The following is a 27,884-nucleotide window of genomic DNA, read 5'->3' on the forward strand; positions in this document are numbered from 1 at the left end:
CATCGGTGCTATATCATTGTGTCATTGAATTGAATTGAATTGAAACAGTTTATTTATCCAGAAAAACACAGATACAGAGTAAATAATAATAACAATATTAACATGGCTGAGCCACTTAAGAACCTGAGCTCTCTTTTAGGCACCTCATATACTGTATACTATACATTTATCTCAAGGAAGTATTATGTAGCATTTAGTATCATCTGGAATAGTACAATAGCATGGTAGTAATAAGAACATCTCACAATGTTACCACGGTTATCACTTCAAAATTTATTAATTTTATTTATTTATTATTTTTTTATTTTTATTTTTTATATACATAAATTACAGTGGAACTGAAAAACATAAGTATAATGGGGGAGCAGTACAACATGGCATGTACAGTAATAAGTTTGAACAAGAGGACAGAGCTGTCAGGATTATGTCTAGTTGGCAATTATGTTTATTGCAATGGTAATTACTTATCGATTTACATGATAATTTCCGATAAAACGGTTTTGATGGTACAATAAAAGCAGGTACTGTAAATATAGTAGGTGTTACAAGAAATATGGTTATAATATCTTTGTTGTATCGTTATGACATCAGTGTTATATTGTTGGCACAGTTGTTATATCGTTGCGTATCGTTGTGATATTAGTGTTTATCGTTGTGTCATCGTATTGTATCATTGTGACATCATTGTTGTACTATCCTTGTGTTATGGTTATTGTATCGCTAGGTATCGTTGTGACATGGTTGTTGCATCATTGTGTCTTCGTTATTGCATCGTTGTGACATCGTTGTTATATCATTGAGACATATTTGTTATATCGTTTTGTCATCGTTATATCATGGTTGTTATATTAATGTTACTTTGTTATGTCATCATTGCTGCACTGTTGTTGTAACGTATATAATAATCTTTGTGTCATTGTTGTTGCATCATTGTTTTATCGCTGTTGTATTGTTGCATCATTATTGTTTTATCATTGGTGTATCGTTGTGTCATCGGTTTTGTGATGATGCTGTATCATTGTTTCTTCGTTTGTAAAGCTGATGTATCTTTGTATCATCATTGTTATATCGCTGTGTCATCACATTCGACATGCGCACTGTGAAACGTCAACAAAGGCTGTGAGTGAGAACTACAGTGGAGCCCAGTTGTAAGCAGTGTCGCTTGTGAAATTTATAGTTGCTGGACTTAGACAATAATTTAGATAACAAATCTGGACTTTCTGCCTGGACCCTCTGGTCGGTTATTTTCGCATCTGCGCATGCGCAGTGCGAAGAGCGTGACGTTGTATGACGTGGTAGTGACGTCGTTGCCTCTCCATCCCACCTGTGACCGAACACAAGCATTGCACAATGCCTGGGGAGAGTGGTGGGCAGAAACCTATGAAGGCTTTGGCTAAAGAAGAAAAGATTGCCCTACTAAACAACTTAGAAGACGACCTGAGGCTTTCAAGTAGCGAATCAGAAGCAGACGATCCGCGGCCAACAACAATAGAAGTGAGAGACAATTTTCAAGAGGTGATTAGTAAGAAAGAAAAGAAGAGTCGGCGAGAGTCGGCGAAGAAAAGTGAAGGAAGTGACAGAGATGAGATCATGAATGATAGGAAGAAAAGGACGACACACACAGAAGGAAGCAGAAAGAATTCAACTGAGAATAAAACACAGCAGGTCTTGACTGAATCCAACACCCTTCAAGAGTCAGACCCCAGTGATTATGACAGTGACGGTAATGTTTCTATGGGAAACACTAGCCACAGTGGAAACAGCAATGCCAAGGACCCTATCACTCTGCCCTCTGCCAAACAAACAAGTAAGCTGAATCTCCACTTTCCCAAGGATTCATTAAAATCCGTAGAGGATCGGTTTAATTGGATGATGAAGTACTGCCTACAGCATGGTCCCAACATTCAATTCCGACAAGGTAAGAACCGGAACTTTATCAAATGTCAGACTCCTGAAGTCTATGAAACCCTTAGTACTGTTGGCTTTGACGGGGTTGTCATAGTGGCCCCCCCAGCAGACGCTGATGAATGTTGCCACATCCTAGTGAAACGATTCCCCCTATACGCTGATATCGAAGATGGGCGTGACTTTAATTCTAATATACTCAGTATACATCGACATTACCGGGGAAACACTCCACAAGCTGCTGTTATTGTCAAGTGGAAGGAAAGGGTATGTCCAGCCACTGTGGAAGCCCATCCAATCCTTCCACCACTTTATGCAGAACCCTATCATCCTGGGCCTGCATTTTGTGTTATCTGCTCTCATTGGGGTCACACTTTCACTGCTTGCCGCCGACGTGATCGTCCTAGATGTCGCTTCTGCTCACGTAACCACAACTCCGCCGCCTGTGCCCAGAAAATCAAAGACCACCTTAATAGGGGTGGTGTGGGCTATGTAGTTGAGCCCAGGTGCTGTAACTGTGGCGGCCGGCACAATGCTGACTCACGGCAGTGCCCCAGTCGCCCTTCTGTCCCAGGGGAGAAGCCTCCCCAAGGGCCGCGTCTACCACAACGCCCCCCCCAGTCTACTGGGACACCTGCCCCTGCCTGGCTTCACCAGGTTGCACCACAACAGCACCTACCATTCCCTAACTCAACCACTACTGAGCCTCCTCCCCGTCTCTACTCTGACGGTATCAAGCCTCGTGCTCCCACCCGTGCCCCCCCACCCCCACAACCCCGTCGCTACTCTGACGCTGTGAAGCCTTGTGCCCCAACCAGTGCCCCCCCCACAACCCCGTCTCTACCCTGACGCTGTCAAGCCTTGTGCCACCACCAGTGCCCCCCCACAACCCCTCTTCAGTGACATGACACAGATCATGTCCCTCTTCCAAGAATTTACCAGTCATGTTGAGAAACTCTTCGTTACACGCTGTACCGCCATCTCCGACCTACACTGCCAAATCCTGCCCTTTGCTGCCACCCAGTCACTCCCCTGTTTTGGTTTGACACAAGCTGGTAGTCCCCGTGTGAGCCTCCCCTGCTCACAGGTTGTGTGTACTGTCTACCAACCACAAGCCGCGCCCGCTCCTGTGTCTGTGCTGTCTTCACCTATTGGACCTGAGGACTCCACCCCCGGCTACCCATACTCCACCGACATGCCGGCACCTAAGGCCCATCCATCCACGTCAGGGGTAATCAGTCTAATACACCACAATGGATAGCAACGCTACAGGACTGCAGGTACTCTCCTGGAACATAAACGGCTTGCAAAGCAAGTTTGGTGCCCTCAAAACCTACGTCTACACTGAAGACGTCGACGTGCTGTGCCTCCAAGAAACGCGGTGTGCTGCTGGTACCTATGTGCTCAATGGCTACACATGTGTTGAAAGCCCATCCACTCCTGTTCTCCGCAGCGATGGACTACCACGAAGCCATGCACGTGGACTACGGATCTACGTCAAGAAGGATGTCCCCTCCCAACCTCTCGACGTCCCCCTTGATGACGACACCACCGACGCACATGCCATCACAATCACACTAAAAGGTATGTCCCTCAATATTGTCAATGTCTATGTGCCTCCCTCCACCCCTACTGTACCTGTCCTACCACACCATATCACCTCCACCCCCACCCTCCTTGTGGGGGACCTCAATGCCTGTCACCCCAATCTCGCCTCCCAGGGGCCCCACTCAAACTCCCGGGGTAACTCCTGGCTCTCCTACCTACAAACCACTGATGACCCTGTACGTCTTTTCTGGCCCCCATCACCCACCCACATCGGAGGAGGGAAACTTGACTACATAGCTCTCTACTCTGACCCTCACCGCCCACACTCCACCTACATCCTCCACTCCCCCCACAGTGACCATTTCCCTATCCACACTACCCTCCAGTATGTGAGAATACCCGTTCCACCCAAGGGTCCTAGGCTCAGCTTACCCCCTGCCAACATACCTGCCTTCATCACTGCCATTGCTGAATGGTTTCAGGGTTACACTATCACCACTGCAGACCAACTCTACCTTGATCTGTCCAAACAATGCACTGACCTCCTCCGCCCTGTCCCAAAACACCGCCGCCCTAACCGCCAGCCCAGGAGTCAGTGGAACGTTAACCGTGACCCTCATGTTAAGTCTATCCGAGTATGGCACCGACTAGCAGTCGACCAGTGGAAGAAATCTCCCAGCTCCCGTGACGCTCTACGCTTCCTGATACGCACAAATAAAGAGCTCCAATCTGCCATCACTCTCGCACGAGAGAAGCAGTGGTTTGATTTTGCTTCTTCTATTGACCATTCTACATCTACAGGTGATATATGGCACACCATTAACCGTGCCCGGGGCACCAACGCTAGACCCGCGCTCCACCCCAGACCAGCTGCCCGAGCTGAGGCGCTCTCCCAGACGTGGCAGGAGGCCGCCTCCATTGATGCGCTACCACCCGCTGTACGAGACCTCACCCTCGCAACGCCGACAGCGCATCTTCGAGTACCAAGACCTATCTGCAGACACTAACGTGCCTTTCACACAGTGTGAACTGCTAAATGCTGTTAAGCGCGGTCGGTCCACCGCCCCAGGCAATGACGGCGTCACATATGATGTGTTAAATGCCCTTATTCCCACCCCTAGTAACCCCCTCCTCTGTCTATTTAACCTCTCTTTTGATACTGGTCAGCTGCCTCACTTATGAAAGACTGCCACCACCATCCCAGTCCCTAAACCAGGCAGACAAGATGAATATCGTCCAATATCCCTCATCTCCTACTTCTCAAAGATGATTTAGCGCATGATACGCCACCGCCTCCACTGGAAAATTGAAGCCCACCTGCACCCTGACATCTATGGTTTCTGCCCCGGAAAGAGCACTGCTCACTGCATCGCTCACTACAACGCAAACACGTCCGCCAAAACTCCCCTCTTCGTTGACTTGAAGGGTGCTTTTGATAAAGCCAACAGTGAAGTGATCCTTGACGGCCTCACTCCCATGGATGTGAAGGGCAAATTCCTCACGTGGATTTCTGACTACCTCTCCCATCGACAGGCCAGTGTCCGTTTTCAGGGCCACTACTCTAAGATCAGGGACCTTGATCTTGGCACGCCTCAGGGCGGTGTCCTCAGTCCTACACTCTTTAATGTTTTCATGAACTCCATCTGCCGCCTCAACGACATCTTTGTTGAGCGCGCCCTAGACGGTCACATCATAAGCTACGCTGATGATATTCTCCTCCAAATTACTACAGAGCAACATGAACAACCTATACTCTCCACGTTCGCCCGGACCTGTCAAACACTCGGGCTAGTCATCTCACACACTAAATCCAAGTTCATCTCACGCTTCCGGCGTCAGACACCACTGACTCTGCAAGGACAAGACATCGATCAAGTACGCACCTACAGGTACCTTGGTCTACCTGTGCGAGCCACTACCAGAGCCACCACCTCAGCTGTCGCCGCCCACGTCATCTCCCAGTGCCGCCAACGAACGAGGCCCCTCCAGTCCCTCACTCACGGCCTCAAAGGAGCCTCTGTCAGGGTCCTACGTCTCATGTACATTGCCATCGTCAGAGCTGTCATAGATTATGCCTCTCCTGTCCTTGTAGTTGCCTCCCAGCGCGAGAATCAAAGCATAGAGAAAATCCAAAACAGAGCGATGAGACTCATCCTCGGCTGCCCTATGACCACCAGAATAGAAGTCATGCAGCGTGAACTGATCCTGCTTCCCTTCTGCGATCGGATTACTGCTCTCAATGCCATCCTTGATGTTAAACTTCGTCGCAGTGAGCAACCGACTCCCCTGTAGCGCTCACTGAACTCACATATTAACACCCTCCTGCGCCGGCCTGTCCCCATTACTTTCCCCCCTCCCTCTCAACACTGGCCCGTCCACACTGCTGCTGACATCCTGCGTTATCACCTCTACACCCCCTCGACCGCTCTCCCTCCCGAATACACTCATCCGCCTCTACCGCCGTGGACTTCTTCGTGTGTTGATGTTGTCGTCCACACCTTCCCTGGTCGTAAATCCACCCAACTGAGCTATATGCTCTAACTTAACTGCCTTGAGCAGATTAATGATGTCACCTCCTCTCTTAAGTCCTCCCACCCTCCTATCCTCGTCTACTATGATAGGTCTGTCACCACGCTGGGCAGCGCTGGGGCAGCTGTGTGGATTCCTGAGCGGCAGGCCGGCAGGAAAATCAGGGTCCACGACTGGGCCTCCTCCACTGATGCTGAAATCATAGCCATCCTCGAGGGCATTCATGAGGGGGCGACCTATGCTCGCACTGAACGCCGGAACCTCCTTATAATCAGTGACAGCACTTCTGCGCTAGCGAGGCTCAAATTACCCTTCCCCTCCTCCCCTGCCGCCCAACACACCCTAGCCGCCGTTGCCGGGCTAGAACAAACTGATGACATCCGTGTCAAGTTTATTTGGATCCCGTCACATATAGGAATAACTGCCTGTGACACTGTTGATCGGCTTGCCAAAGAAGCTACACAAGAAGAAGATATTGAAGCCACTCTCGCCCTCTCCCTGAATCATCTCAAATCTCGCATACACGCCACACAACGAGAGGCATTCGACGAAAATTGGACACACCTGAAACAACGGGGTAGCATCACACTATGCCACTATGACGCTGTAACCGGTGACGACAACCGCCACTACAAACAGTATCAATCCCTGACTCGATCTCAACAGATTATATACATGAGACTGCGCCTAGGGTACAGGTACCTATGGGAGTACATTGGCAACCCTGAGCCTGGCTTCACTGTTTGTAAACTTTGTGGCCAACCCGACTCTCACACCCTCTCTCACTACATCCTCACTTGCCCTCTGACCTTCTCCTACAGGTCCCCAGCTGTTACCAACGCCTCTTCCCTCCCTGACCAGATATCCCTCCTCCTAGTGACAGGCCTGGCACTTGACATTATTAGGGACCTGCCACGCTTTGCTATAAACAGATGAAATGTACCGGGAACTTTCCCCCCACACATTCATCATTCTCTCACTTTATTTAACTTGACAAAACCTATGACCCTTCAGGCTTTTACGCCCTTAATGTCCGAGTCATAAAGGCAAGTATGAACTTTGCATACTTCCCAGATGGGCGCTGTAAACGCTTCTGCGCTTCACCTTGCACAGGAAGTAAGGGGGTGTCCAATAAACTAGCCCCCTCGGGGGCAAATCTGAATCTGAATTCTGTGTCATCATTGTTGTATCGTTGTGTCATCATTGTTGTATCGTTGTGTCATCATTGTTGTATCGTTGTGTCATCATTGTTGTATCGTTGCAATATCATTGTTGTTTCGTTGCATCCTTGTTGTATCGTTGTCATCATTGTTGTATCTTTGCGATGTCATTGTTGTAACTTTGTTGTATCATTGTCTTCATTGTTGTATTGTTGTGTCATTGTTGGTTTATCTTTGTGTTATCGTTGTTTTATCGTTGTATTATCGTTATTTATTCATTATTGTATCGTTGAATCATCAATGCTTTATCGTGTCATTATTGTTATATCGTTGTTGTCATCGTTGCTCTATCGTTTTGCCATCGTTGCGGTATCGGTTTGTCTTCATTGTTGTATCCGTGTGCCATGGTTGTTGTATTTTTGTTGCATCTTTTTAGTAGCTTTGTGCCATCAACAGATTCGACATATGTTTATATTACTATACTCCCTCTATTATCATTATCTCTACCTCCTATTTTCCTTCACATTCTTTCCCTTATTCTTACTCATATTCTTCCCCCTATTCTTAACTAATTTTTTCTTCCATATTCTCCCTCATATTCTTTCCTCTATTATTCCAGATATTCTCTTTCCTATTCTACCTCATATTATTCCCCCTTTCTCCCTCATATTCTTTCTCCTATTTTCCCTCATTTTTTCATTCACTGTCTCCCTGATATTATTTCTCCTATTCTACCTCATATAATTTCCCTATTTTCCTTAATATTTTTCTTTTATTCTCCCTCATAATCCTACCCACCTATTCACCCTTATTTTCCCCCATTCTCTAGTTACATATGAAAAAAGTTAGCCCACCAAAGAAACCATCTTTTTTACTCGACTCACGATTACTGACAGACAATTAAACGTCTTTTGTGATTTCGGTATGCAAGAACCAATAAAATTTTGGGTATTATATTTTTAAATTTTAAGGTCTCTCTCTCTCTCTCTCTCTTGTTTAGCATCTCATGAACATCAGTTATGTAAGAGAAGCTTCGGGACAACCAATGAGTGAATCACCCTCGACCAGTTAGAGGGAAGAAATTAATGTCAAATGGAATTCTTGTGCATCAGGCCACCTTGATATTGTGAAGAAAATATATAGAGTCTGTGGTTGGGTAGAGCGTAGGGGTGGTAGGGGGATACGGGGAACAGGGGTGGTGGATAGAAGTTTGGGGGGATGTGTCTCGACTTCCTATTTTTCTTGAAATTAACGAGCTTAAAGGCATTAACGTTTATCTATCCAGCGTAGCTGGGTGCGATGGAAGGGTGGGCGGTGGGCGGCTGTGGTGGTGGTGGTGGTGGTTATAGTGAGAGTGGTGGTGTTGGGGATAGTTGCGAGGATGGTAGTGAGGGTCGTGAGGTTGAGATTAGTAGTGGTGTGGGTGGTGGTGAAGGTAATGGTGAGAGTGGTGATGGTGGGAGTAGTGGTGAGGGTGGTGGTGATGACAATTGACTTGAATTTGCCACATACAGAGGTTAGTTTATTGTGCACGCATATTCATGCTGTGAGCGGTACTGCAAAATGTTTGCAGAGTTGAGGTCACAAAGAGTATGTATAACAGACCCCAACAGTCAGGATATTATGGCATTTGGTGTATTTCAAATACATTGTTTGAGGCAGTATGCCTGGCCGCACACATTGCTATTCACATCTGCGTGTGAGGTATTCAAGCACATTGTGTTTTTTATTCTATATGTGGGAAATGTGGGAAATAATAATAATAATAATAATAATAATAATAATAATAATAACAATAATAATAATAATAATAATAATAATAATAATAATAATGATAATGATAATGATAATGATAATGATAATGATAGTGATAGTGATAGTGATGGTGATGGTGATGGTGATGGTGATGATGATGATGATATTAATAATATTATTAATAATATTATTAATAATATTATTAATAATATTATTAATAATATTTTTAATAATATTATTCATAATATTATTAATAATATTATTAATAATATTATTAATAATATTAATAATAATAATATTAATATTAATAATATTAATATTAATAACATTAATATTAATAATATTAATATTAATAATAATACAGTTGTACCCCACTTAACGCGGTCAATTGAACCCAGAGGGTCCCGCGTTAAGTGAAAACCGCGTTAAGTGAATAACAGAACATATGGGATTAATTCGAATAGAACCCAGCCCGACCCCCAAACTCCACTTTTTGACGACAAATAACTATGTAGTAGTAAAAATTCTATCTTAACTTTATGGTGGCATGAAAAACAAGTAATATAGAAGAGGTTAGGTTAGGAAAGATAAAGGTTAACATAGGAAAAATAAAGAATAGGTTAAAAAACGAAAAGTTTTAAGGAACACTCACGGTAGTAGAAGAGATGGGTCGGCATACGGGGATGGAGGCTGGTTCCGAGGCAGAGGGCAGATTACTGCCCCTCAGGTGAATCACCATTACTAGGTGAATCACCATTACTAGGTGAATCAATATCACTGTCACTTACAGTTGTCATGGCTTCCCTGACAAATCCCTCAAAATCACCTTCACTATCACTATCACTGCCTTGGGCTGGCTGTGGTGGGTTGCGGGCGAAGAACTCGGTTATGCTTTGCTGACGGCTGGCTTTGATGTTTTCATGATACACCGTGATGTACGGCTCCATAGCCTGCACCAGTCGGTTATGGAAGACGTCATGGCGTTCATCGTCAGTGTCGCGGGAAACGATGGACTTAATTTTTTCTGTTAACTCTATGACACACTTAATATCACTATGACTTAAACTAGGTTCTTCGGAGAATAACGCACCTTCTTCCTCCTCTTCACTGGCGGGTTCTTCTTCCAACATCTCGTCGGCAGTCACTTCAGGATCTCTGATCACCTCCATGATGTCTTCGTTGGTGGTCTCGGAGAAGCCTTCAGCTGTAATATTGAGCGCAGCTTCTCTGGCAAGGTCCACTGCTACTGCAACAGTCTGAACCTGACCAGTCACAGGTTCACTCCTCCTCTCACCTGGTATGCCATGCAACACATGTCTCCATGCGTGACGAATCGTAGCAATAGACAGCAGATCCCATGCCTCCACCAAGAAGTCTACAGCTTGTTTGACGTTAAACTTCTTCCAAAATTGTTTGACGAGAAGTTCTTGAGTCGCCGCCTCTTGTTCCTTGTCCTCGTCGCTTTTACTCTCGCTGTCGGTGTCACCCAGCTTACGCAACTCATCCTTGGTGTTGGTAGAGTCGTTCAGGAGCTTGAATTTCTTTGCCGAGTATGCAGCTTTAACGTTGCAGATTAACTCCTGGTCCATAGGCTGGATTAATGACGTGGTGTTGGGAGGAAGGAAGACCACTTTTACGTTGGGGTGACGATCCATTAGTAGGGGCGAGTGTCCAGGTGCGTTGTCAAGGAGCAACAAAATGTTGAATGGAACATTCTGTTGCTCGCAGAATTTCTGCACGTCAGGAACAAAAAAGTTGTCAAACCAGAAGAGGGACAGAGAAGAGGACATCCACGCCTTACGTGCGGTTAGCCAGTGGACATTAAGCTTGTTCATGTCCATATTCTTGTAGGCGTGCGGCTTGCGGGCTTTGTGAATCACCGATAACTTTGGTTTACAGGTACCGGAGGCATTGGTGGTAAACAGGACGGTGATGCGTTCCTTCTGCATCTTCCGGCCCCTTACCTTGCTCGCAGACTGGACAACGAAGGTCTTGGAAGGTAACTTTTTCCAGAAAAGACCAGATTCGTCCATGTTAAACACCTGGTCGTCAGTGTACTGTCCTTCCTCCATAATCTCACGTAAAAACGGAGGAAAATCTCTAGCCGCCGCACGGTCAGCACTCGCTTCCTCACCAACAATGCTGATGTTGGTGACCTTGTTCCTCCTCTTAAACCTATGCAGCCAACCATGGGAAGCATTGAAGGGTTTGGGCTCTGCAATTCCCAGTTTACGTGTCACTGCTGCGTATAGCTCACGTGCGTACTCCTGCACTGAGCGCGTGTCCACCGCCATGTTGCGTCGCGCCTGACGCACCAAATAACTCACCAGCAAAGTTTCCACTTTTGCCAGCACCCTGTTCTGGCAATACCTGATAGCTGAAGCACCTGCAGACTTTGTGAGCTTCATGTGCTCCTTTATCTTGGCTGCATCCTTCTTTATTGTACGAATCGTAGATTCGTTGACGCCATGCTGGCGCGCGAGATCAACTTGGCGTCTTCCTTTCTCCAAATCTTGAACAATTTGGTACTTCAGCTCGTAGCTTAATGAACGTCGTGTCTTCTTTGGTTTAGTGCCGCTGGGTCCAGGTAAGGAAAGGTTTCTCTCTGGGGGTGGTGGTCCGGCGGAAGCCATTTTACGGAACAATGGATGCGCGTTAACCCGGCGTGGCCTTGAGGGATGAAACTGCCGCGGCTAGGTCAAGCGTCGTCTCTCCTCCCTCCCTCCCTCCCCGGGGTAGTCACGTCATAATACTTTAAGCCAATTACAGCTAGCAGCAGAGGGGGGTAGGGCTGCATGGCCAATCACAGTCCGAGACGTCATATGACGTCAGTGATAACGCAACAAAGACACACACTGCGCAACCTTACCGCGCCGCTTGCCCAAGCGGAGGGAGGAGGAGGGAGAGGCAGGCAGGCAGGCAGGAGGGCGGGCGGGTGGGTGGCGCGTGGTCAAAATCTAAAAATAGCATCCGAGCCGGACACTCACCGCGTTGCTGTGGAAAAATCCGCGTTAAGTGAAAGTTCAGCTTTGGCAAGGCACCGCGTATATGCGAAAACGCGTTAAGTGAAAGCGCGTTAAGCGGGGTAATACTGTATTAATAATAATAATATTAATAATAATATTAATAATAATAATATTAATAATAATAATATTAATAATGATATGAATAATAATAATAATAATATTAACATTAATAATAATATTAATAATAATATTAATAATAATATTAATATTAATAATAATATTAATAATAATATTAATAATATTAATAATAATATTAATAATAATATTAATAATAATATTAATAATAATATTAATAATAATAATAATAATAATAATAATAATAATAATAATAATAAATTCATAGTAAATAAAATTTATTATAAAAACAACATAATAAAATAATAATGATAACAATACCACTACTACTAGTACTACCACTAATAATAATAATAATAATACTAATAAATAATAATAATAATAATAATAATAATAATAAAATTTAAAAAGATTAAAAGTGACAAACAATAGTATATATGTTGTGTTCTCAATAGTAAGAGCAACAGGTGAGACCTTGCAATTGTGTGTAAATGAGGCAGAAAGTCAGATTAGCAACATAGGACTTAGTAAATTTTTGTGATGCACATAGGGCAGCAGGATCTACCATAAGACATCACATTATGCTACCAATATCTTCCCAGGCGGTGTGTTTGGACCTGTATGTAAAAGGTTTTATCTTCACAGAGTGAAGGACGTAAAGTTCGAGTGTATGGCCTATATGTCCGTTCGTACACTTTGCATTTAGTTTTGTTCACATCTGCTTGAAGGATGTGTTGCCAGAGATAAAGTACTTATGTCATAATCTCAGTCTAGTGGTTAATATATTGTAATCTGTGTAGTAGGTTTATGATATATATGGACACAAAGTAGTACCTTTAGCTGTATATTATTATATTACTCTTATATTACTCTTATTAATTATGTATAGTAAAGTATTACAGAACATGTATTAATTCTATGTAATATTCCATTTATTGTGCACCATATTATGTATATAAATTATCACATTTATACTTTATGTATTCAGCTTGTGAATGCTGGCATTTGTACAGGCCAGCGCGTAGTAATACATAGATAGATGTAGATAGTGAAGACCGAGTCCTGGCTTCCGCGCCTACTGTTTGTATATATCTCCCGTACGAGAATAGAACCTACTTTTAAAGACAACAAGTGTTTGTATATACCCTCAGTAATATAGAACATTCTTTGGGTATCTGGCAATACGCTAGATGGCGCAGTGATTATTTCTCAGTGAGATACAGTGGACCAAGCCTTCCCCCGGACTCTGTTAATGGCGTCTCTTCCACTTCAGCAGACAGCAAGACTACTACAAGCCTCTAGACTTACAGTGTTGTGAAGTGCTATGCTGTGTACAGTGCTGTGCTGTGAAGTGAAGTGTTTTGTGAAGTGCTGTGCTGTGTATTTTAATCATAATTTTCTGTGCAAGTTGCGGTCAGATGACTAAGGGAGCGGCCCGACAGTACATGCTCTCCCGTCTCTGGTCTGAGGGTGACTGAGGAGGTAGCTGGACGCTGCCCACCCACTCCTACGTCTGGCAGCGCGCCAAGTCTCTCCCCTCCCGCCAGACACACACACACACACGCATTCACCTTATATTTTTTGTGAGTTACTTGTCTTCTGTAATTCTGTGCATAGATTACGAGGGGCTGACCCGGTCTTTTGCACAGATAGAGTACAGAAGCAGTTGGCATGTCTCACAGGGATCAAAACGATACCCTGGACGATGGGGTTACGAGTTTTAGTGTGGGAGACCTCTCCCCATCTACGCTCACACCCCACGCTCCCCACAGTGACACCGCCCAGTCAACCACAGAATCTCCTCGCTCGTCGCGAGCCAGCTCTCCTGCGATGCATGCGTCCACAGATCTCCTCCAACTGATAAAGTGGATGGAAACTTCTCGACGCCAGGATGATATTGCAAGGAGAGAAGAGGAAGAAATTCGGTACAAAGAGTCTGAAAGACGACGCCACAAAGAGGAACAACAACGCAGAGAACTCGAAGACATACGTAGACGTGAGGATGACCTTAGAAGACAGGAGGATCAAGCCAGATTTGAAGTCTTGATTTCTCTGTTAGCCTCCCCACAACGTTCTACCGTACAAGATTCGTCTGCTATTACTGACGTTGATGCAACTAGAGGTACTGGTACCTCATTTCCCAGAGTCGGAACACCTCAAAAGACTGCTGTACAGACGCCTCCCTCTCTGATGTCTGACGCTTCTTATCAGATGTTTCGGGAATGGCGTCGACGTTGGCAAGACTACGCAACAATGGTTGACTTGTCCAGTTTATCACAGCCGAAACAAATGATACAGCTTCGTATGTGCTTGTCCTTAGAGACACAACGTACTCTCGAGCACACACTTCAAGTGCCTCCGACGACAACTCTGACGGTAGAGGCCGTGCTCGACGTTGCAGGAACACGTCAAGGGACAGCGCAACGAAGCACTCAGGAAAAGACAACTCCTCCAATGTAAACAGCTTGAGGGAGAATCTTTTGACGCATTTTTTGTAAGGCTCAAAAGGTGTTCAGAGGAAGTTGATGTTTGTCCCGGACATTCTCAAGTCTGTGAAGAGACACAACTTAAGACAATCATTTTAACGGGTGTCCGAGATGAAGAGCTAGTTCAGCGTCTCATTTCCCTCGACCCCACTTCCTCCCTTCAAGATGTTGTTACGAAATGTCGAGCGTACGAGGCCGCCAGGCGTGCGACTTCAGCTTTACGCTCACAACCTGACCAGGTGAGGGCATTGTCTTCCTACAGAAAGGGTAAGAAGCAGCAAAGTAACCCCACCCCTCACCCTCCAGCTACACCTTCAGCAGCAGCTTTGTGTAACAGCTGTGCGAGACAGCATAATGCCTCCCAGTGCCCAGCTGCTCAAAGCGTGTGCAGAAGTTGCGACCGCCAGGGTCACTGGGCTTACACAGTCAAGTGCCCTGCTAGCAAAGTTCAGTGTAGACTTTGTGGTCGTGTGGGCCATTATGACAAATGTTGTCGGAAGAAGACACATAAAGGACGCCACCTAGGATCCAAGAAGTCATCCTCAGGTAGTGCTGGCGCGTCCCCTCCTTCTGGCAAGCATCAAGGCGCTGTGTCCAGTCGTTCCTGCCGTCGTGTACGTAGTTCCACAGACACGACGCCCCAGCACATCAATGTCATTTCTTACGGTAACTCGTCATCCAGTCTTCAGATGTTACCTGACACCGGTGCTGACGTCTCAGTAATTGGTCCACAACATTTAGCAAGTTTGGGAATACCCCGGAGCAACCTACAGCCCCCTCCTCAGACAACGAAACTGACAGCTGATGGTTCCAAGATGGCTCCAGCGTTGGGATCTTTCTGGGCTACCCTTACCTTTGGTAAGCAGTCATGCTCAGCCCGGATTGATGTTCATAATGGTATCCCGACTCCGCTTTTATCATATGGCCATTGTCAAGAATTGGCCATTATTTCCAAGGAATTCCCTAAACCTATCTTAAAGGTCCCCCATGTCAACAGGTTGAAGGAATTCCCTATCTCTACTAACACGTCCCCTTCTGACGCAAGAGCTTACCTTTTCAAGGAGTTTGCTGACGTGTTGGTTAATAAGAAATCTTTAGGATCCACACCACTCAAGCCGATGGTGGGTCCACCTATGAAGATTCATCTTAAGGATGGTGCTACACCTTTTGCCATCCACACCCCTCGTTTGATTCCTCACGCCTACAAGGAGCTAGTTAGACAAGAGCTTGACTCCATGGTTGTTCAGGGAATCATCAAACCGGCCGGAGACGAACCTTCACCTTGGTGCCACCCTCTCGTCCCCGTCGCCAAACCTCGTGGTGGAGTACGGATCACCACCGATCTGTCAAAACTTAACCAGCAAGTTTCCCGTCCAGCCCACCCTTCACCCACACCCTTCGCAGCTGTTCGAAGTGTGGACCCGAAGGCGAAGTTTTTTACAACTATGGACGCCTTATGTGGTTATTGGCAGATCGAGTTGGCCGAAGAAGACCAACACTTGACTACATTCATCACACCATTTGGAAGATACCAGTATTGCAGAGGCCCCATGGGATTTGCCGCTACGGGCGATGCATTCTGTCAACGTGGTGACGCGGCCCTTCAAGGAGTCACGAATTGTGTCAAGGTGGTTGATGATATCTTACTCCACGACGAAGACTACTGTGCCCACCTCTCCCGGATATATGAAGTTCTCACCAGATGTCGAAAGTACGGGATTACCCTCAACGCTGACAAGTTTGTAGTCGCCGCTCCATCAGTGAACTTCTGTGGGTACACTCTCTCAGCATCAGGCATTGCAGCTGACCCGGAGAAAGTAAGTGGAATAAGGGATTTTCCAACCCCTGCCAATCTGACAGACCTCCGTTCTTTTTTAGGTCTGGTTAATCAGCTGGCTGAATTCACACCTGACATCTCCGCCGCAGCCCAGCCGTTACGCCCCCTGCTGAGCCCCAGGAGGACATTCCTGTGGACCCCAGATCATCAAGAGGCCTTCCAGCGAGTTAAGCAGGCCCTTGTGAGTCCACCTGTCCTCGCCTGTTACGACCCAGCCCTACCCACCGTCCTCCAGACTGACGCCTCCAGACTCTACGGCGTTGGTTACGCCCTTCTGCAGGACCATGGCGGTGGACAACTCCGCTTAATTCAGTGTGGATCCCGGTTCCTGACGGACGCTGAGACCCGATATGCCACGATTGAGCTGGAGATGTTGGCTGTTGTCTGGGCGATGGCGAAGTGCCGTTTCTACCTGATAGGACTTCAGCACTTCACCCTCTTCACGGATCATCGCCCCCTTATACCTATAATCAATCACTACTCTTTGGATGCAGTAGAAAATCCTTGCCTTCAACGTCTGAAAGAGAAGCTCTCGCCTTATCTCTTCACGGCTGTGTGGCGTGCGGGTAAGCTGTTGTGCATCCCGGATGCCCTGTCCCGCGCCCCTGTCAGTCGCCCCACCCCAGAGGACGAGATGTTGTGTTCTACAGCTGCTGCATCCCTCAAGTCAGTAGTTTCATTGAAGGCCGTCTTCACATCAGAAGAGTCTACAGTACCGGATGCAGACAAGACCCTTGAAGATCTCCGCACCGCAGCCCGGGCCGACCCTTCCTACATCCAGCTCGTCGACTGTGTGTCTCAGGGATTTCCATCTAACCGATACGACCTTCATGAATCGCTACTCCCGTACTGGAAAATATGCGAGAACCTCTATTGTGATGGAGACCTCGTCTTGTATGGCCCACGAGTAGTCATTCCTGCTGCCCTACGCCGCCGTACCTTGGCCAGCCTTCACGACAGCCATCGAGGAGTGGAGGCCACCAAGCGACGGGCGAAGCAGACTGTATTTTGGCTCGGAATTGACGCGGACATTGCAAGTACCGTCCGTGCCTGTGAACCATGCCAGATTCTGCAACCCAGCCAGCAACAGGAACCTTTAATGTGCGACGATAACCCTTCAAGACCCTTCGAGTCTGTGTCGGCCGATTTCTTTGCAGTTGCAGGGAAGTCCTTCCTCGTCATTGCCGACCGACTGTCTGGATGGCCTGTTGTCGTCCCCTGTGGTAGTGATACAACGGCTACTGCTACCATCCGGAGCTTCAGGCATTACTTCAGAGAAGTTGGTGTTCCCCTCCGCCTCAGGACTGATGGAGGACCCCAGTTCACCAGCCACGAGTTCCGGGACTTCATGGACCGTTGGGGAGTCCGTCATGTCGTGACCTCGCCCCACTACCCCCAGGCGAATGGACACGCTGAAGCCGCAGTCAAGACTGTGAAACACCTGATCCTTAAGGTGTCACCCTCAGGAAATATCGACTGCGAGGACTTCGATCGAGGTTTGTTGGAGTTACGCAACACCCCGAACTTCACCGGACGCTCCCCAGCCCAGGTTCTATACGGACATCATCTCAGGTCTTGTGTTCCTGCCCACCCAAAATCTTTTTCTCAAGAGTGGCAGGCCAAGACTGAAGAATGTGACCGCCGTGCAGCAGAACGAGCCGCAGATGTCGCTGCTCGGTATGACTGTCATGCCCGCCCCCTTCCCAGGTTGAGTATCGGCCAGCAGATCAGGATTCAAGATCCGGTATCTCACCGCTGGGACAACGTTGGGGTTGTCATGGGTATTGGCCGGTCCAGGGACTACCAAGTGCGTCTTCCTAGTGGTAGAGTATGGTGGAGAAACCGTCGTTTCCTCCGACCTGTGGAGCTGCCTAGTGTTGACCCCTCCCCAGTTGAGTCCCCTAATGTTGATGTCTCTAAAGTAAATCCATCCCCACCTTGTGTTTCTGCCCCAGTACTCCGAAGGTCCGAGCGACTCAGAAACAGAAGGTCCGCTCAAGATGAAACTATGAGCGTATAGGGGGTAGGGAGGTGTATGATATATATGGACACAAAGTAGTACCTTCAGCTGCATATTATTATATTACTCTTATATTACTCTTATTAATTATGTATAGTAAAGTATTACAGAACATGTATTAATTCTATGTAATATTCCATTTATTGTGCACCATATTATGTATATAAATTATCACATTTATACTTTATGTATTCAGCTTGTGAATGCTGGCATTTGTACAGGCCAGCGCGTAGTAATACATAGATAGATGTAGATAGTGAAGACCGAGTCCTGGTGGCGTGATCACAGGCTTCCGCGTCCTACTGTTTGTATATATCTCCCGTACGAGAATAGAGCCTACTTTTAATGACAACAAGTGTTTGTATATACCCTCAGTAATATAGAACATTCTTTGGGTATCTGGCAATACGCTAGAGTAGGTAGTAAGCAGCTGTCAAACAGGGAGGTACTACCACCTGGGAATATATTGGGAGCATAATGAGTTGTCTAATAGTAGACCACAAGTGATCGTGGGCACTTTGTGCCCGGTGGCGAGTCCGGTGATACAGTTTACCAAAGCGTGAAAGTTCGAATGCTCGTGTTTGGCTAGCGCGCAACCGCCAGAAGGCTGGCAGCGTACAGCGACATCGTTTTCCAGAGTAAATAAAATGGTTAATTAAAGAAACCTTCGACATGGGACCAGGTTTGTTCCACTCTACGAATTTTTTTGCGATTTTTCCACCAAGTTTGAAGATAAAAAATTGCGCCATTTCAGCTCCCAAGAACAGACACACACAAACACACGGTTATTCCTATAGTATATGAGATAATCATGGTCGTGGTTGTTATAATCATGGTTTTGGTTGTTATAATCATGGTCGTGGTTGATATAATCATGGTCGTGGTTGTTATAATCATAGTCGTTGTTGTTATAATCATAGTCGTGATTGTTATAATCATAGTCGTGGTTTTTATAATCATGGTCGCGGTCGTGATACTTAAAGTATCTAATATACTATAACAAGGAATAGAATAAACTTTAGAATAATTAAAGAAATATTCGCCATAAGGAGAGGTTAAAATCATAAAAAAAAATTATTATGAATCACCGATGATCATTCCGAGATAAATTATATTATGAAGAGAAGTGACCTTGATTCTGGTTATATTAGTCACCATCTGCTTAAGTCATCACCTGTGTTAAGTCATCATAGTCATCATCTGCATTAGTCAGTTTTAGGCCCATCTCACATGACTGACCGACAATCGATGTCTTTCCCGCGCGAGGGTGTTACTTTTCAATGCGTCTTATTATTTACGCTGGTGGATGTAAGACCTCCTACCCTCACTGACGCAGCTATGGTCAATTTGCTGTAATTCTTGTTTATAAATGCATTCTAATCTGTCTCAAGTCTATCCGTCCTGTCTATTGCCATCCCAACTGTCTGTTCGTCTGCGTGGTGTTTGAATGTAGGCCCATTTGTACTCTTTGTGTCGTCAAATCTGTCTGTCTTATCCGTTGTTGGCGTGTGTCTGCCTGTTTGGGTATTGTGAACCAGTGAGTCAGCTGTCTGTCTGTCATATTGTCTATTTGTGCATTTTATGAATCTGTCTATTTTTGTCAATCTCCTGTCTGTTTTACTGTTTAAATTCACCCTGTGTCTATATTGTAGTCATCTTCTCCATACATTCCTGTTATTATCTCATTTCCTTGTGCAGTCAGATACAGGAATAACTGTACACTGTAGCTGTAAGGTCGTCTGGTAACATTGAAACTGCGCATCCAGATTCATGATGAAACTCAGCTCCCCCCACACTGTTATCTCTAAGTATTTTCTGTTTTCCCTTCTTTATTATTCTATTTACACATCTTCCGTCCTTTACTAATCCAAAGAACATTAAAAAAAAGTAGGCTAAGAAAAAAAAGTGGGGGAAGAGGAGGGAGCCGTACGAAAACTGCAATCAAGGGCCGACAGTGTACAGCGAATGAGGGTGCACCAAGTCCTTAGACTTGCATCATTTTCCATCGTAAATATAATTGTTAACGAAAGCCTTCCTAAAGAAACCATCGACATGGTTCCAGGATTGTTCCACTGTACGAATTTTTTGCGATTTATCCACCAAGTTTGATGAAAAACGATTGAGCCGTTTCGGCTGCACAGACAGACAAACAGACAGACACACAGACAGACAGATAGTCCTATAGCATATTAGGCAAGTGATCGTGGGAACTTCGTGCCCGGTGGCGAGTCCGGTTATACAGTTTACCGAGGTTGTTATAATCATGGTCGTGGTTGTTATAATCATGGTCGTGGTTGTTATAATCATTGTCATGGTTGCTATAATCATAGTCGTGGTTGTTATCATCATAGTCGTGGTTGTTATAATCATAGTCGTGGTTGTTATAATCATGGTCGTGGTTGTTATAATCATGGTCGTGGTTATTATAATCAAAGTTGTGGTTTTTATAATCATGGTCTTGGTTGTTATCATGGTCGTGGTTGTTATAATCATAGTCGTGGTTATTATAATCATGGTCGTGGTTGTTATAAACATGGTTCTGGCTCTTATAATCATGGTCGTGGTTGTTATAATCATGGTCGTGGTTGTTATAATCATATTCGTGGTTGTTATAATCATGGTCCTGGCTGTTATAATCATGGTCGTGGTTGTTATAATCATGGTCGTGATTGTTATAATCATGGTCGTGGTTGTTATAATCATAGTCGTGGTTATTATAATCATGGTCGTGGTTGTTATAAACATGGTTCTGGCTCTTATAATCATGGTCGTGGTTGTTATAATCATGGTCGTGGTTGTTATAATCATATTCGTGGTTGTTATAATCATGGTCCTGGCTGTTATAATCATGGTCGTGGTTGTTATAATCATGGTCGTGGTTGTTATAATCATGGTCGAGGTTGTTATAAAAATGGTCTTGGTTGTTTTATGGTCGTGGTTGTTATAATCATAGTCGTGGTTGTTATAATCATGGTCGTGGTTGTTATAATCATGGTCGGGTGTTGGTTTTATAATCATGGTCGTGGTTGTTATAATCATGGTCGGTTGTTATAATCATGGTCGTGGTTGCTATATTCATGGTCGTTGTTGTTATAATCTTGGTCGTGGTTGTTATAATCATTATCGTGGTTGTTATAATCATGGTCGTGGTTGTTATAATCATAGTCGTGGTTGATATAATCATGGTCGTGGTTGTTATAATCATGGTCCTGGCTGTTATAATCATGGTCGTGGTTTTTATAATCATGGTCGTGGTTGTTATAATAGTAGTCGTGATTGTTATAATCTTAGTCGTGGTTGTTATAATCATGGTCGTGGTAGTTATAATCATAGTCGTTCTGGTTATAGTCTTATTCGTGGTTGTTATAATCCTGGTCGTGGTTGTTATAATCATGGTCGTGGTTGTTATAGTCATAGTCGTGGTTGTTATAATCATGGTCCTGGTGGTGAGACTTACAGTATGTAAAATACTAAAAGAAGGAATAGAATAAAGGTTAGAATAATTAGTTAAAGAAATATTCGCCATAAGGAGAGGTTAAAAAATAATAATAATAATATAAATCACCTATGATCATTCCGAGATAAATTATATTATGAAGAGAAGTGACCTTGATTCTGGTTATATTAGTCACATATTGCTTAAGTTATCACCTGTGTTAAGTCATCATAGTCATCATCTACGTTAGGCAGTTCTAGGCCCAATTCACATGACTGACCGACCATCGATGTTTTTTCCAGCGTGGGTGTTAGTTTTCAATGCGTCTTATTATTTACGCTGGTGGATGTAAAAACTCCTACCCTCAATGACGCAGCTATGGTCAATTTGGTGTTATTCTTGTTTGTAAATGCCTTCTAATCTGAGTCAAGTCTATCCTTCGTCCTGTCTATTGCCATCGCAACTGTCTGTTCGTCTGCGTGGTGTTTGAATGTAAGCCCGTCAGTACTAATGTGAACCAGTCAGCTGTCTGTCTGTCATGTTAGTTGCCATATTGTCTATTTGTGCATGTATGAATCTGTCTATTTTTGTCAACCTCCTGTCTGTTTTCCTGTCTATATTCACCCTGTGTCTATTGTAGTAATTTTTTCCATGCATTCCTGTTATTGTCTTTTTATCTCTTCTCCTTTTCTAATGTACAGTCACCCACAGGAATAAGTATACACTGTAGCTGTAAGGTCGACTGGTAACGTTGAAACTGCGCATGGAAACGCATGATGAAACTCAGCTCCCCCACCTGTTATCTCTAAGTATTTTCTGTTTCCCCCTTCTTTATTCTTCTATTCACACATCTTCCTTCCTTTACTAATCCAAACAACATTAAAAAAAATAGACTAAGAAAAAAAGTGGGGGAGGAAGAGGGAGCCGTATGATAACTGCAATCGTGGGCTGAGAGCGTCCAGCGAATAAGGGTGTGCCAAGTCCGTAGACTTGCATCTTTTTCCAGCGTAAATAAAATTATTATGTAATGGCTTCCTAAACAAACCATCGATATGGGACCAGGTTTGTTCCACTGTACGAATTTTTTTTGCGATTTTTCCAACCAAGTTTGATGAAAACGATTGTGCCGTTTCGGCTGCCCTGACACACACACACACACACACACACACGCCTAGCGCTATAGCATATTAGACAAGTGATCGTGGGCACTTCGTGCCCGTTGACGAGTCCAGTGGTACAGTTTACCGAGGAGTGAAAATTTGAACGCTCGTGTTTGGCTACGGCACAACCGCCGTCCGGCTGACAGCGAACAGCGACATCGTTTTCCAGATGGTCGTGGTTGTTATAATCATGGTCGTGGATGTTATAATCATGGTCGTGGTTGTTATAATCATTTTCGTGGTTGTTATAATCATGGTCGTGGTTGTCATCATCATGGTCGTGGTTGTCATCATCATGGTCGTGGTTATGATCATAGTCGTGGTTGTTATAATCATGGTCGTGGTTGTTAAAATCTTGGTCGTCGTTGTTATAATCATGGTCTTGGTTGTTATATTCATAGTCGTGGTTGTTATAATCATGGTCTTGGTTGTTATAATCATTGTCGTGGTTGTTATAATCATGGATGTAGTCGTTATAATCATGGTTGTCGTTGTTATAATCATGGTCGTGGTTGTTATAATCATGGTCGTGGTTGTCATAATTATGGTCCTGGTTATGATCATAGTCGTGGTTGTTATAATCATGGTCGTTGTTATAATCATGGATGTAGTCGTTATAATCATGGTTGTCGTTGTTATAATCATGGTCGTGGTTGTTATAATCATGGTCGTGGTTGTCATAATCATGGTCCTGGTTATGATCATAGTAGTGGTTGTTATAATCATGGTCGTGGTTGTTATAATCATGGTCGTGGTTGTCATAATCATGATCGTGGTTGTGATCATAGTCGTGGTTGTTATAACCATGGTAGTGGGTGTTATAATCATGGTTGTAGTCGTTATAATCATGGTCGTGGTTGTTATAATCATGGTCGTGGTTGTCATAATCATGGTCCTTGTTATGATCATAGTCGTGGTTGTTATAATCATGGTCTTGGTTGTTATATTCATAGTCGTGGTTGTTATAATCATTGTCGTTGTTGTTATAATCATGGTCGTAGTTGTTATGATCATGGTCGTGGTTGTTATAATCATGGTCGTGGTTGATATAATCATTTCCGTGGTTGTTGTAATCATTTGTCGTGGTTATTATAAGCATGGTCGTGGTTGTTATAATCATGGTCGTGGTTGTGATAATCATAGTCATGCTGGTTATAGTCAGAGTCGTGGTTGTTAATCATAGTCGTGATTGTTATAATCATAGTCGTGGTTGTTATAATCATGGTCGAGGTTGTTATAAAAATGGTCTTGGTTGTTTTTATGGTCGTGGTTGTTATAATCATAGTCGTGGTTGTTATAATCATGGTCGTGGTTGTTTTAATCATGGTCGTGCGTGTTATAATCATGGTCGTGCTGGTTATAGTCATAGTCGTGGTTGTAATAATCATAGTCGTGATTGTTATAATCATAGTCGTGGTTGTTATAATCATGGTCGTGGTTGTTATAATCATTGTCGTGCTGGTTATAGTCATAGTCTTGGTTGTTATAATCATGGTCGTGGTTGTTATAATCATGGTCGCGGTGGTTTAATCATGGTCGTGATTGTTATAGTCATGGTCGTGTGTGTTATAATCATGGTCGTTGGTCTTATAATCATGGTCGTGGTTGTTATAATCATGGTCGTGGTTGTTATAATCATGGTCGTGGTTGTTATAATCATAGCCGTGGCTGTTATATTCATGGTCGTGGTTGTTATAATCATAGTCGTGGTTGTTATAATCATGGTCCTGGTTGTTATAATCATTGTCCTGGTTGTTATAATCATTGTCCTGGTTGTTATAATCATGGTCGTGGCTGTCATAATCATGGTCGTGGTTGTTATAATCATGGTCGTGGTGGTGAGACTTACAGTATCTAATATACTATAAGAAGGAATAGAATAAAAGTTTGAATAATTAGTTAAAGAAATATTCGTCATAAGGAGAGGTTAAAAACAAAATAATAATATGAATCACCGATGATGATTCCGAGATAAATTATATTATGATGAGAAGTGACCTTGATTCTGGTTATATTAGTCACATATTGCTTAAGTCATCACCTGTGTTAAGTCATCATAGTCATCATCTAAGTTAGGCAGTTTTAGGCCCGTCTCACATGACTGACCGACCATCGATGTTCTCTCCCGCGTGGGTGTTAGTTTTCAATGCGTCTTATTATTTACGCTGGTGGATGTAAAACCTCCTACCCTCAATGACGCAGCTATGGTCAATTTGATGTTATTCTTGTTTGTAAATGCCTTCTAATCTGAGTCAAGTCTATCCTTCGTCCTGTCTATTGCCATCCCAACTGTCTGTTCGTCTGCGTGGTGTTTGAATGTAAGCCCTTCAGTACTAATGTGAACCAGTCAGCTGTCTGTCTGTCATGTTAGTTGCCATATTGTCAATTTGTGCATGTATGAATCTGTCTATTTTTGTCAACCTCCTGACTGTTTCCCTCTCTATATTCACCCTGTGTCTATTGTAGTCATTTTTTCCATGCATTTCTGTTATTGTTTTTTATCTCTTCTCCTTTTCTAATGTACAGTCACCCACAGGAATAAGTATACACTGTAGCTGTAAGGTCGTCTGGTAACGTTGAAACTGCGCATGGAAACGCATGATGAAACTCTGCTCCCCTGTTATCTCTAAGTATTTTCTGTTTCCCCCTTCTTTATTCTTCTATTCACTCATCTTCCTTCCTTTACTAATCCAAACAACATTAAAAAAAGTAGACTAAGAAAAAAAGTGGGGGGAGGAAGAGGGAGCCGTATGATAACTGCAATCGTGGGCTGAGAGCGTCCAGCGAATAAGGGTGTGCCAAGTCCGTAGACTTGCATCTTTTTCCAGCGTAAATAAAATTATTATGTAATGGCTTTCTAAACAAACCATCGATATGGGACCAGGTTTGTTCCACTGTACGAATTTTTTTTGCGATTTTTCCAACCAAGTTTGATGAAAACGATTGTGCCGTTTCGGCTGCCCTGACACACACACACACACACACACACACGAGCTCCTCAGTGTTTACACAACATTCATACTTCCCAAGCTCACCTATGCCTCCCCCACCTGGTCTTCCTCCCTAAATGCCACACAACGTAAACACCTAGAAAAAGTGCAAAAGAGGGCATGCAAGATTATTCTCTCCCCTTCCTACTCCACATATCAAGAAGCGCTGAACACACTGACCCTTTTGACTCTCACTGACCATCACCACGACCTCATCTGCAAATTTGGTAAGAAGCTTCTACACCATCCCCGACACCGGCTCCTACTACCACCTGAGATCCCTAGTCCGAGAATTGCTGTTCGACACCACAACCGCATCCAGCCCATACGTGCACGAACTGATCGCTATAAGAACAGCCCAGTCCTAACCATTGTAAAAATTATCAGTAACTTGTAATAAATCAGTGTATTCACTCCCAGTAAACACTACTCCTTGCACTGTCACTATGTTGAAATGAACTGTAGTTTGAGCTTTTCCCCATCTAGTTATTATATGTCATATTTGTGTCACTTACGTTACTTGTATATTATTTGTAATTCTTAACCCATTCCCCAAATATGTAACTGTATATTTTCAGCCTTCTGGCTGCCAAGCTCTTTCAATAAACCGTTAATTATTACACTACATCCTTGACCACCGAAGGGTCAAGACGTACCTGGCGCTCCTCTCTGAGCAGCCAGGTCAACTGTTAAGTTGGCCCATACCAACTCCCTCCCCTGAACCCTCCTCCCCACCGGAATATCAACAAGTTCTCGCCAGAAGTTACTATTTCATTTAGGAAAGGAATGGAACCAGTGTTAAACAGAGGTGAACAGTGGTGAACAGTGCTTAAGTCAGTGAGAACAACTCAACAGTAACAGTCGCACCCAAGTTAACCTTCACACAGTGAGGTCCAAGGTACCCAGTGATAACGGCCCGTGAGACCCAACAACCAGCGATGTGTTAATTCGTCTACGATAGGAAGGCCTGGGACCACACCTCACTCATATAACAACGTCTGTGAGGGAATTACTACACCACGTGAGGCCCCGCATAACACCATCTATGAGGGAATTACTACACCACGTGAGGCCCCTCATAACACCATCTGTGAGGGAACTACTACACCACGTGAGGCCCCTCATAACACCATATGTGAAGGAGTTACGACACCACGTGAGGCCCTGCATAACACCATCTGTGAGGATATTACTACACCACGTGAGGCCCCTCATAACACCATCTGTGAGGGAATTACTACACCACGTGAAGCCCCTCATAACACCATCTGTTGAGGGAATTACTACACCACGTCAGGTCCCTCATAACACCATCTGTGAGGAAATTACTACACCACGTGAGGCCCCGCATAACACCATCTGTGAGGGAATTACTACACCACGTGAGGCCCCTCATAACACCATCGGTGAGGGAATTACTACACCACGTGAGGCCACTCATAACACCATCTGTGAGGGAATTACTACACCACGTGAGGCCCCTCATAACACCATCTGTGAGGGAACTACTACACCACGTGAGGCCCCTCATAACACCATCTGTGAGGGAATTACTACACCACGTGAGGCCCCTCATAACACCATCTGTTGAGGGTACTACACCACGTCAGGTCCCTCATAACACCATCTGTGAGGGAATTACTACACCACGTGAGGCCCCGCATAACACCATCTGTGAGGGAATTACTACACCACGTGAGGCCCCTCATAACACCATCTGTGAGGGAATTACCACACCACGTGAGGCCCCTCATAACACCATCTGTGAGGGAACTACTACACCACGTGAGGTCCCTCCTAACACCATCTGGGAGGGAGTTACTACACTACGTGTTTGCCGTTCAACACCTACAATAATCTGTATGTTCACTGTATGTTCCTTCACCTTTCTCTAATGAAGGCTTTTGTTAAACCACCAATGTATGTAATAAGTCATTTATGTCCAATGTATATTTTC

The sequence above is a fragment of the Homarus americanus genome, unplaced genomic scaffold (assembly GCF_018991925.1).
Source record: "Homarus americanus isolate GMGI-L3 unplaced genomic scaffold, GMGI_Hamer_2.0 scaffold56333, whole genome shotgun sequence".
Taxonomy (NCBI): Eukaryota; Metazoa; Arthropoda; class Malacostraca; order Decapoda; family Nephropidae; genus Homarus; species Homarus americanus.